We start from the raw sequence: 12,946 nt of genomic DNA, 5'->3' as shown, positions 1-12,946 counted from the left end.
TAACATATGTAAGAAGATAATCACAGTCACAGTGCATGTATGGTACATTTTCTTTAACCCCATGATGCAAAAAGACTGTAGGTCTTGTTGCATAGGGGGGAGTATGAAGCAAGCTCACGGGCTCAGCCCTCTTCATACTCACCATGCTAGCATCGATCGCAGGTGTTAACCCATTGATTGCCACCGCCGCCTCCATCTTGGCTCGGATTGTCGCTCCCTGTGACGCCATCAGGGAACAGCGATCCATTGCCATGATAGCCTCAGGTCACACAAAGATTCAAGGCTATCATGTTTAAGGCGATTTGCACATTGTAATAGATTGTGTGCAAAATCCCTATATGCTGCCTTACTGTAGTATGGGAGTATATGGTAGGATAAATCAGACAACCAAGGGTTAAAGTACCTAGTAAAAATAAAAATAAATGAAAGTTAAAAAACAAATTATATTAAAAAAATAAAAATTCAAATCACCCCCTTTCCCTATAAGTCATAAAAATATAAATAAACAGGAAAAATCATAAATACATTAGATAGCGCCACGTCCAAAAATGCCCAATCTATCAAAAAATAATAATGGTTTTTTACTGAGTTTAATCCTGTAACGGAAAATAGCGCCCAAAGTCCCAACTGGCACTTTTTTGCCATTTTGAAAAATATAAAAAATTCAATAAAAAGTGATAAAAAGGTTGTAGTCCTAAAAATGATAGCATTGAAAACTTCATCAAAAGTTGCAAAAAATTACACCACCCGCATCTCCGTACACCAAAGTACAGTTTGTACAGGAGGTTTTAATTTTTGTTAATGAAAACATTATAAAACCTATATAAATTTGTTATCTCCATGATTGTACTGATCCAAAGACTTAAGTAGACATGTCCACAAGAATGAAGTAGACATGTCCACAAATAATGGAGCAAATGCATTTTTACACAGCATGGAATAATAAATACAGTCACTATGAAGTGCAATTTGTTAGGTAGAAAACAAGCCCATACACAGCTCATTACATGGAAAAAAAAGTTATAGATTTTTGAAGGTTTTTGAAGGTTGGGGGTGAAAAATTAAAATGCAAAAACGAAAAAGGGCCTGGTCCTTAAGGGGTTAATACTCCTGTTGCTTTCCAATATATTTGTCCAGGTTACATAAGTTGCGTATACGTTATCATATATTTACATTATTGACATTCACAACAATGTAGGATAAGAAATCTGTTTCTAAAGTTTCATACCATCTGGATATCTGTAGGATATGGTTTCTGGCTTTGTTTAATCAAACAAATTGTATGTTTGTCTTGTGACATGATTCTCTAAACTGCAAAAATACCACCACAACTGACATTAATTGGCTTTTAAGTTGGCAGTCTGTACACAAAGGCCAGCTATTGAGTCAGCTTGAAACCCAGCTTCTGTCTTTCACCTTCAACCCTACACATCTGGTTCCATCACTAAGCCTGAGACCAATGCAATGTTGTATGCTTTACAGAATTCTTGGCAGCTTTGTTATTTCTATGAAGGATTTAACTTTATTTTATTTAAACTTTAGTACTTTGTAGAAAGCATTATTTTTACTATTATACATTATATGGATGCAATTATTTATAACTGAGTCATTTGGTAAGATCAAAGATCATGTACTTGGAAATTTACAAAGCAACATGTGCCAATACTCAAGTCTATCATTCCTTGTGCTACTTTCATCACATTGTTATAAATATATATACAAAGAAAGCAGCATGACTTCATATGTAAATGTGCATGGAAAGCAGAAATGCTCTAGGCATTTTTCTGATATCAGCTAATAGGTAGTGTAATGTTAGAATAAGAAGTCTTATAGTTTCATAGATTTCTCATCCAGACACTGATTGATGGGCTCTAATTTCTCATCCAGTGATGGGCTCTAATTCTCAGCACACAATATATCAGACGCAGAGCTGATGCCGGCTCAGCCCATAATCGGAACATAGCTAACAGCTGACACCCCAGTGTAACACCCGCAGTTGGAGTGTTTAACCCAATAAATGCTGCGGTCAGCCTGACCATGGCATTTAACGGGCCTGCTAGGGGTCTCTCCCCTTCTGGGGGTCCATCCTCCGATCAGGACCCTAGGACTGTCTTCAGGCAGTGCCTGTAAGATCCCATCTGTGCACAGGCTGACTGAGCTAATACCCTACAATACATCAGTATTGCAAAATAAATTTTCCAGGCATTTAAAAAATTATGAAAATGTAAAGCAGACATATGGGAAATGTTATTCACCAACTTATCGAGGTGGTAAAACTATCTGCCTGAAAACGAGATGATTTTAAAATGGCAAATTTTTTAAAAAAATTCATCAGTTTTTACATTTTTTTTTATAAATAAACACACAACTTTTCAGCCAAAATGTATCAATGAAATGAAGTACAACATGTAATTAAAAACAATCTCAAAAGTGCTTTGATAAGTAACAGTGTTCAAACGTAACAACCTTATTGAGTGGTGCAAGTAAGAATACAAAAATCGGGGCTGAGCATTAAAGGAAATCTACCATCTTAGATCTACCTATTAAGGTACATCCGGTGGCAGGTTCCTCTAATAAATGCCATCGCAATCCTTTTTAGGGCTAATCTTTCAGTACCCGATAAGTTTGTAAATGCTTTATTGCCCTAATATGCAAATTAGTGAAAGAGGTAACTGGGGTGTGAAGTAGCCGGAGCTGAAGCTACACGATGCGGCTACTCCATGCCCCAGTAGCCTATATTTATTCTCCTACAATATCTTCTGTGCACAGCTCCTGGTAGCTGCGTGCACTCGCTGCACTTGAGCTGGTGGCTGTGCGTGCTGGATTTTGCAGCTATTGCGCATGCACGAATGCAGTGAGTGCGCGCAGCTACTGGGAGCTGACCTAGATGACATCGAAAGTGGCTACTAGGGCGTGGAGTGGCCACGTTGTGTAGCTTCAGCTCTGGCTACTCCACACCCCAGTAGCCTCTTTCACTAATTTGCATATTGGGGCAATAAAAAATTTATAAACTTATCAGGCACTGAAAGACTAGCCCTAAAAAAGGCTGTCATGGTATTTATTTGAGGAACCCGCCACCGGATCTACCTTAATAGGTAGATCTGAGATGGTAGGTTTCCTTTAAGCTACAAACTGGCCTGAAGTGGCTCCCATAGAGCCCTATTAACTAACTGACACCCTTCTTTTAGCAAAAATTTTTCCCTTGCATCCTAATAAATCAGCTTTATTTTATATTACCAGGCATCAGAGGGGACGTGTCCTGCTCAGCCAGCCACTCACATCTACCCTTTCCCTTGTGCCATGCCTCTTTGAAGTATTCAGCACTTCATGTCTTGTGACAAGTGAGATATTATCTAAGGTCCTGTTACACATGCAATGACTACCCATGTATGCAACTGATCGGATGAAATTACAGCATGCCTCCAGTGTGGGCTAGTATGGGCTCCCTTAATAAATATGGCGGCCGCACCCACAGTACATGACTAATAGAAGCACATGTCTAATAGAAGTACATGATCATGGGTCACAGGCGCTCCTGTGCCCCTCTCTGTTCCCCAGTGCCCCTGCTGTCTCACTCAACTCGCCTCGATCTGGTGCTGGTTCCAGTTGTCCGGGGGGGCGTGTCCCCGCCTATTAGGGCACGTGTGCTCTGGCTTCCGGAGATATAAAGGGCCAGCGTGCTGATAATTGCCACTGGCCGGCCACCCGTATGGTTAAATTTCCACCCCCATCCTATGTCCCCTGCCGAATCTTTGGGCTCTAAACCTGAGAGAAAGCTGTGTTCCTTGACCTTTGTGATTACAATGATTTCTCATTGTGACCTTGATTCTGTTCCTGACTTCGCTCCTGTGTGGCCTGTCCTACCGCTACGTCCCCAACTCTGATCCTGTGCTACCTGTCTTGACCTTCTGCCTGTCCCCAACAACGCTTCTGCCTCACGACTTTGTACTATGCCACCAAGGACAAATTTTCACTTGTGGACTGACCTGGTGGTACCACGCTGCAGCAAGTCCAAACTGCTGTGCGGCAGACTCTGGAGAAAGACCGGATACCACTTAGACTCCGCTCCCAGGTCAGCTTAAGTCATCGTACCCGGTGGTCCAGTGGGTCCACTACCCTTGGTTCCTGACAGTACGAATGCGTACTATAGTTAGCATTCATCAAATAAGGTTCCCAGGTGTTAGTAGGTGTTTTTATATATGAAATTATGCTGTATGATTACACTATTGTGTTGAATTGGGTACATATTGATAGGGATTTTTATGCAGGGCCCCAACAGCCCTCTTGACTTTTGTAAGGTGAGTCCTAATTAACCCTTTCATGATTGAACATAAAAAGTAAGACATGTCAATCTCTTAGTGTATGTCAAGATCTTCTCCCGTTTAATATCTCAAAATGCATAATATCACAGACAGAAGAGTTGGCGTGAATAGTATACTGTAAAAGTATTGGTCATCAGCACATTCTGGGAAAAACAATTAATTAATTGTGCTCAGTTCTCAGAGACCTTGTACACAGATATTGTTTATACTAATGCTGAGAAGAATAAGATAAGTGGGCTCCAGAATCATATTATTATGCAGCATCGAGGACAGACTGGCTTCTCATTAAATGTCAAAGGGTATTAGCTGACAGGCGAGCAAACAGGTTACATAAAATGAAGTTTGAATCATGACATTAACTTGACAGTGGTCAGCGAACATGTCCGCTGTATCTAAGATGGCGGACAGTAGTCAAGATGGCGTCCGAAACCAGTGTGACCTTCTTAACAATATATAGCACATATTTATTGTACTGCAGTACTATTAACTTTGTGATTAATTCACACTAACTTTTGCACAAAATGTTACATATTCACAATGTGATTTCATCCATGGTGTATTTTCCTGTGCCCTGTAACACTTAGACCACATTGAATCTATTGGAGTGCTACTTCATTGCATGTTTCTTGAATATTGCCTAAACATTCCTGTAGATCTGGCTTGTTGGAGATGAGCACCCACATTTGGCCTTGATCCATTGTAATTGCTGTGCTGCTCCATAATTGGACTATGTGCTCTCTATTTATTTATGCATTGTTTTTTCTTCTGAACAGGCAATGTCAGGATCAGTGGTAGTGGATCCTCTGTACCACTGCGGATGATGACGTAAGTCGACTGCGGCGTTGTACCAGCAGGTCTTACCACAGGCGCGACTTTGTCCACGGAGGTGGCCATGGCGAAGTACAGAACCGTACGGCAAACTCATGGTCAGGGAAAGGCAGGGGGTTGAGACAGGCAGTACAGGATCTGAGTCGTGGACATAGCAGTAGATCAGGACAGGCAGCACGGGATCAGAGTCAATAACGGAACCGGAGTAACAACAGGAATTCGGAATCACAACAAATCACATGAAATAGCTTTCTCAGAGCCACTAGGCACAAAGCAGAGTGTGCAGGGAGAGGGCGGTTTATATAGAATTCTGGGAAATGGCCAGCGGCAATAAATGGTGCACTAGCCCTTTAAATTTTCTGAAGCCGGTGGGATCCCTAGGAGATGGGGACGAGCACAGGTGGCAGCGGCGGCTTCCTTCAGGTGACCTGTTTTTCAATGCATACACTTTATAGTTATCTCATAGCCTCTTCATGTGATTTGTGACATGGCACAGGCTCCCTGGGTCATGTAACCACCAAGAAAACAAACCTTTCCAATCGCCAGGAGCTTCCATAATAATATAACTTCAAAATCATGTAATTTGCAGTTTACTGTTTTACTAAGGATGTCACAGCCATGCAAACATGGATCCGTTGTCGCTGAGCTGTTTACCTACTTTACTGTCAGTCCTTGGTGTTTTAACTTGTCTCCGACTGCCCGCTGCTGAAAGACGTCAGCAGGCACAGTTCCTGAGTCTACAGCAATGTCTTTTGATGTCCTAAATTTTTCCTCTGCTCCCTTGATAATTGCAGGAGCAGCACCAAGCGCTGGAGATTCTAGGGAGAAGGGACATGAGATTTATTACCGCTTCTCTGCTCCTCAGAGCATCGCCCTAAAGTAGCGGAGGAGGAGAGCTGGCACTGTCATTGGCAATACAGACCCAGCAGTCTGTAGGGGTTAATCAGAGCTGCTGGGTCTGATCAGACCCAGTCCAGTTCTGATCCAACAGTTGCACCCACAGGGGTAGTTTCCCCCTAAAATTAGGTCTCTTACAGATGCCCCAGTTACATAGTGAAAACCAGAATTTAAATAAAATGTAAAAAAAAAAAAAAATGTGTAAATGTCCCCCAAGGGTCTTTTATAACTTCATACAGGACATATACAGTTAAAGCCTATGGTACCCCTTACATAAGGGGGCAGGGAAGGGCAAGACTCAGTAAAGACAAATCAATAAAAATCAAGTACTTTATTATTGCCAAATTGATAAAACATGATGTACTAAAAACAAAGACAGCGCAGTAGCGGTGACACAGAAATGCCGTCAAATCGGACAGAATTAGAGGAAATACAAATAGTACCAATATTGAAATACAAGTGGTAAAGAGAGAACATTTGAAGCCTAGTGCAATTTTAACCCAATGTATGATCTAGGAGAGCAAGCAGCTGAGTCCTATAGTAGACGAAATCTAGGCTCCCCATGTGGGGAATGAAAATCCTTAAAAAGTGACAGAGTGGAATCCTCATCTGTCCGCGATGACGTCTTAGTAAGAGGAGGGATATAAAGGACCATCGGACCAATGAGAGCGCATTGCTGGTAGCATGTCATCCTGAGCGCGCTGCTGGGCGGAACTGTGTGCTAGTCACATGGTACCTGGTCTAATGATCACGTGATCCAAGTCTCGCAATATTGTGTTGTGGTGTGTCTGAATGTATACCGGATAGAATAGATCGGCGAAGGGGTGGGCATGCGCAGATTCTCAATGATGGTAAGTGACAAACCGACTAGGTAAATTGAGCATCCCTAATCTAAGTGCAAAATCACTAAAGTGCAATAGAATTATTGATATTGCTGAAGAGAGAATCACATGGGGGGGCACTGCACTTAGGCAACCTTTATTCACTAGCGGCGATATTGCACATTGCACAGGGTATTGTAGGGGTACCGACTATTTAAATACTCGGGCGGCGCTTTAGTTCAAAAAGATCCATAGGAGTTGAGATAAATGTTCAAATGAAAAAGAAAGCAAAGCTGGCACTCACTGAGTTAAAAAGTCCAAAACTTTATTCCAACATGGTTAAAATGACATTGTTGCGGGAGGGAAGTAAAAACGCTGAAGGAGCCCACAGAAGGCGACGGTCTGTTTCGCGCATCATATGTGCTTAATCCTGCCTGACCTGGCTATGCTTTCTTTTTCATTTGAGGAATTATTGATATTGTGTTGTCTTAAAAACATGCCGTTGAAAGGTAAAAGAAAATTACATGTGACATAATGAACGGTGCCCTCCTGCGACGGGGGAACACCAACACATGTGTACAAGTACTACAAGTGATGCAGGTAAGAAGTACATTAATAAGTACATATCAATAAGTGTTTAGCATACATTGTTTACTCGCATAATAACATACTTAACAAAAGGTCCATAAAACAAAGATTATAAAAATTATTCCAAAATTGAAAGTGACTTATACTAATGCATGGTTATTCAAACACATTGGGGGTCATTTACTAAGGGCCCGATTCGCGTTTTCCCGACGTGTTACCCGAATATTTCTGATTTGCGCCGATTGTACCTGAATTGCCCCGGGATTTTGGTGCACGCGATCGGATTGTGGCGCATCGGCGCCGGCATGCGCACGACGGAAATCTGGGGGCGTGGCCGAACGAAAACCCGACGTATTTGGAAAAACCGCCGCATTTAAAAACCGAAAATGTGTCGCTTGGGAAGCGCTTACCTTCACCTGGTCCAGCTCGGTGTATTCCGGGCGTTCAGATGATTTTCAGCGCAGCAGCGCCACCTGGTGGACGGCGGGGGAACTACCTTCATAAATCCCGTCCGGACCCGAATCCTGTGCAGAGAGCGCCGCTGGATCGCGAATGGGCCGGGTAAGTAAATGTGCCCCATTGTGTATACAGATGTTGAGTAAGTTATTGTGATTGGTAATAACGCCATTAAACCATTAAACCCGATTAGTAAAACTTTTTAAGGCCTAGTCAGAAAGGAGTTTATGAAAATGAATGCGTGCATTAAGAATATTGTGTATTTTGTGCACTTTTCGGATAACTTTTACATAGTTATTTATGAACCTATGCATGCATTTTATATTTGTATATTACATTTTCTTTGTAAATTAATAACACCTTGGTGGGGTGTCCATTTCCATTGTGAGAAGTAACCATACAAATAGTGACCTCTGACAGGGATAGTAGTCATGATTAAGGGCATTACCTGTGCCTGAAACGTGTTTAACATGTGACTGTGAAATGCTTTCATGAAACTATAATACATATACATTTTGTTTTCATTGATCGTTGATTTTATTCTAGTATTAGAAAATGCCCCTTTTCTAGAATATGCTTGTCTAACAGCTATGTCATTAAAGAATTCCTCTAAATATTCAGTTTATTGACAGTTATTGATACAGTTTTTTGAACCACAGAAACAAACAGACACAAAGGAGAGAAGAAGCAGACATTTTTATTTGTCCTTCATAGTTCATTTAGATAATTTTCACAGCAGAATGTTACAAGTAATATCAAACCATATCCCTGAGGACCCTCTTCAATCCACCCTTAAGCTTTTTAACGTCATACCTTATATTACAATTCTTCTCTAGGAGTATATTTTAAGTTGTGTTGTTATATACCCTAAAACAGAAAACTAAATTCCAATTTTCATATGCAGCTGTTCCTGAATGCTCAGTTATACTTGGTTTATCATGAATAGGCAACAATTCACTTTAATGTCTACATAATACTTTTGTGCAAAGATGTTACTCTAAAAATATTGTCATAAAAATCATAACACTGTCAAACTTAGAACAGAAGAATCATATAGACACAGCATGGAAATGGCTTGGAAACTGCCATTACATTGTAGAACTCCTTCAGTTTTATAATAATCAACTCTCACCACATTTTGTTCTATTTAGCACCTTAAAAATGACAGATGGTGACATTATGCTGTTAAAACATAAATGATAGGACTATAGAAGCATACTGTAACATTCTATAGAACTGCTTCAAAGGAATGTAGCTATAACAGAACTATGTGCACCCTTTCTTAGATCATCATCATTAACACACCGAATTTCAAGCATTATACTTAGGGAGCTGATGTATAACACAATGGGACAGTAATTGAAGTTCATAGATAAAATGAAGATGCCTGTGTGTCCTGACAATAAATTAAAACAATTTGACGTGATAAAAAAAACATAGCAACTTTTTAGTGGGATCCTGTGGCCCCTAGATTTTGCGATGAAATCATATTATACCATATTCTTATAATAATAATAATTATTATTCCATAATCATCTAAATGTCAAGTGCCCCAGGACAAATTTGCCCCAGGACAAATTTAAATATGTATATGTACACGTACAGTATCTCAACTCTAATCAGATCCTTTATCATATTTATACAGTGCTCACTTTTGCTAGACCGTATAAAACTCAGAGATCTGCAACAACTCTCTTGTTTAGGCTACCTGCACACAGATATGATCATTCTCGCTTTAGTCTGGTATCCTCATTGTGATCCATGAATAACGATTCAAACTTTTTAACTTTTTTTTATAAATTGGCCTCCTGTGCTGTTAAAATAAAGGCCATGGGCACTGATTCATTACAAAGTATTACTTTTAGCCCTGGTATGCACCGTGCGTTGCGGCAGCCGTGTACGTGCAGGTTCAGCAGGGTCTCCCCTGTCAAATTCCCTCTGTCAAAGTCTATTGCGCTCGCTTTAGGGGGGCTCATGTTGCCTAAAGGTATCTGTGAGAATTGGTATATCAGAAGGAGTCACACAATGTGGCAGGTGCAATAACCCACTGGCGGATTGAGGCTGTGCCCTTAGAATGTACTCTTGTCAGTTATCCACTGTATTCAAGCTACCAGCTCAGGTTTAAATGATAATAAATCCGACATTCATAGTTCAGTGGTGGCTAGCTCTGAGGCTTTTGTGCTGGATTAGTTGTGTCAGCATGTGCCCTGGAGTCTTAGGGCACTGCTGTCTTTTGCAGCTGTAGGTCACTCAGCGCTGGCAGCTGTTTCCAAGATGCCGCTGGTGACTTGGCGCCTGTTGGCCTTTTGACACCAAACTGGCGTGTCTTCTGCCCGGGGTGTTACAGGCTTTGGGGTGGCAGAAGTGGGGATACGTGCAGGTGCTGCCGCACCGCTTTCCACGGTGCCTGTTCTCCTCCCAGTCAATGAGGTGCAGGCCCCGGTCTCAACCTCCCAAGGTGGCGCCCGACACTGTGCAGTGCTGCCACACGCCCGACACTGTGCAATGCTGCCACTTGCTCGTACCTCCGGGTTTAGCGGCTGCTTTGTCTGGTTTGCAGGGACTCTCTGCTGGTTCGTCTGCCGCTGTGGCATCCTAGGTCCTCCTCGGTGCGATCCAGACCGTGTCTGAAGTGCGGTGCACGCTGGCCTGCGGCTGCCCGGTCTCTGACCTCTCTTCTCCATCACTCGTGGGGTCGGGGCTGTAACCCGGTGTCGCCGGAGGCTGCAGTGAGTGGGGTCACTGATTGTTTCCAATATTAGGCCGGATGGCTCAGGATTTAACCTCCGGATTATGTGGGTCTCCACAGAGCTCCGCTAGACACGTCTGGCCATCTTGGCTGCTAGCCACGCCCCCCCTACAAAGTATTACTTTTAGTACAGATATGTGCCATCAAACAAATGCCTTGTGGCCCAGTTTCACCTGTTGTGTACAGCAATTATGAAACCCCTATCTCCCCACTTTCATTCCAACATACACTACAACTAACCATCCTGCACTATTTGAAATATATAATGTACTAGCTATAGCTCCTGGTGTCTGGGATAGTAAATAACTGCTCTTAGATATAACAAAATAGAATGGTCTCACAAAAAATATTTTATATGTATTTTCTGTCTCTGACTGTCTTTGTAAGTGTCTGTCTCTGACTGTCCGTGTATCTGACTGTCTCTATGGACCTGTCTCTCTGTACCTGACTATCTCTTTGAATGTCTTTGTTCTGACTGCCTCTCTGTGTCTGACTGTGTCTGACTCTCTGTACCTGACTGTATCTGACTGTCTCTGTAGTTGTGTCTATGATGGTCTTTGTCTATGACTGTCAGTGACTCTGACCGTCTCTCTGTACCTGTCTCCCTGTATTTGACAATCTCTCTGTAATGTCTCTGTTTTTGACTGCCTTTGTCACTGACCCTGTCTCCCTGTACCTGACTCTGTCTCTCTGTACCTGACTATCTCACTGTACTTGACAGTCTCTCACTGTTTCTCTGTACTTAACGGTCTCTTTCTGTACTTGACTGTCTCTCATTTTTTCTCTGTACTTGACTGTCTCTCTCTGTACTTAACTGTACATCTCTGTCTCTCAGTACTTGACTCTATCTCTCTCTGTCTCTCAATGTACTTGACTCTCTCTCTGTACTTGACTGTCTGTCTGTACTTGACTGTATCTCTTTGTACTTGACTGTCTCTCTCTGTACTTGACTCTATCTCTCTGTGTCTCTCTGTACTTGACTGTCTCTCTATGAACTTGACTGTCTCTCTCTCTCTCTCTCTCTCTGTACTTGATTGTCTCCCTCTGTACTTGACTGTCTCTCTCTGTGATAGACTCTCTCTCTGTATTTGACTGTCTCTTTCTCTACGTGACTGTCTCTAACTGTCTCCCTCTATACTTGACTGTCTCTCTCTGTGATAGACTCTCTCTCTGTATTTGACTCTCTTTCTCTACGTGACTGTCTCTAACTGTCTCACTCTGTACTTGAATGTCTCTCACTGTCTCTGTCTATACTTGACTGTATCTTTCTGTACTTGACAGTCTCTCATTCACTCAGTCTCTAGATTAACTTGACTGTGTATCTCTGTACTGTACTGTCTCTGTCACTGACTGTCTCTGTCTCTCTCTATCTGTGTTCCTGCCTCTATCCATCTTACCTCACACATAAGCTGTGTTATACTCATTGCTTTAGTAACCAATCAAAGCTCAGAGCTCAAATTAATGACCTGTAGCAGAACAGCAACCGATCATGACTAGCTTCTAACTGCCACAGCCGCAGCAGCAGCAGACAATGGCTATATGATGGTTAATAAATGTATTTCGGAAAGCGCGGGTTGAAAATTTTTCAAAAGCCTAGCCTATGACATTCCCAAAGTCACAAAGAGCGGCTGTGCAAAATTTGGTGATTGTAAATGCGACAATGCAGATTTCTTTAGCGGACATACATACACACACATACACTTGGACACATACACGTACTCACACAGCTTGCTTATTCCATTTGTCTCACAAATATTGCCCCCTCTTGAACTTCATCTTATTTTTTTGAATAATAAACATGATGCAGTATAGTCTCTCCTATGCCAGCTTGCTGAATGAGGGAATTAGATGGGACTGCACACCGGCATCTGGCTTCAGATGAATTCAAGAAACGAAAAAGTTGTTATGCCACATCCAAGTACAGTTTTTTGTGTTGCTAATCAATTTTTGCACAATATTATTTACTCCAGTCAATATTTTTTTGCTATGGCAAGAAGATAAAACTGAGGTTAGCTAATTTATTTCATACATTGTGCTCTATACTTTCCCATAACTCTAGAGAGGTGAATTACCACTAAGCCGTGTTATCCTGTGACTGTCTGTTTGTCCAGGTAAACAATACGGCACCAAGAAGAGTGTGTATCTGGGTGTATGGGTGCAGTCCTGATGTAGGCTTTTCGTAAGCCAAGTGGTGGCAGCTGTGATAAGTGTATGGAATAAGTGTGTGACTGAATTGGGAAGTAGACTGACTTTGTGCAGTAATGTTCCATAGGTACGTAAGTGGT

The sequence above is a fragment of the Engystomops pustulosus genome, chromosome 4 (genome assembly GCF_040894005.1).
Source record: "Engystomops pustulosus chromosome 4, aEngPut4.maternal, whole genome shotgun sequence".
Classification (NCBI taxonomy): domain Eukaryota; kingdom Metazoa; phylum Chordata; class Amphibia; order Anura; family Leptodactylidae; genus Engystomops; species Engystomops pustulosus.
Note: the sequence above shows the minus strand (reverse complement) of the source record.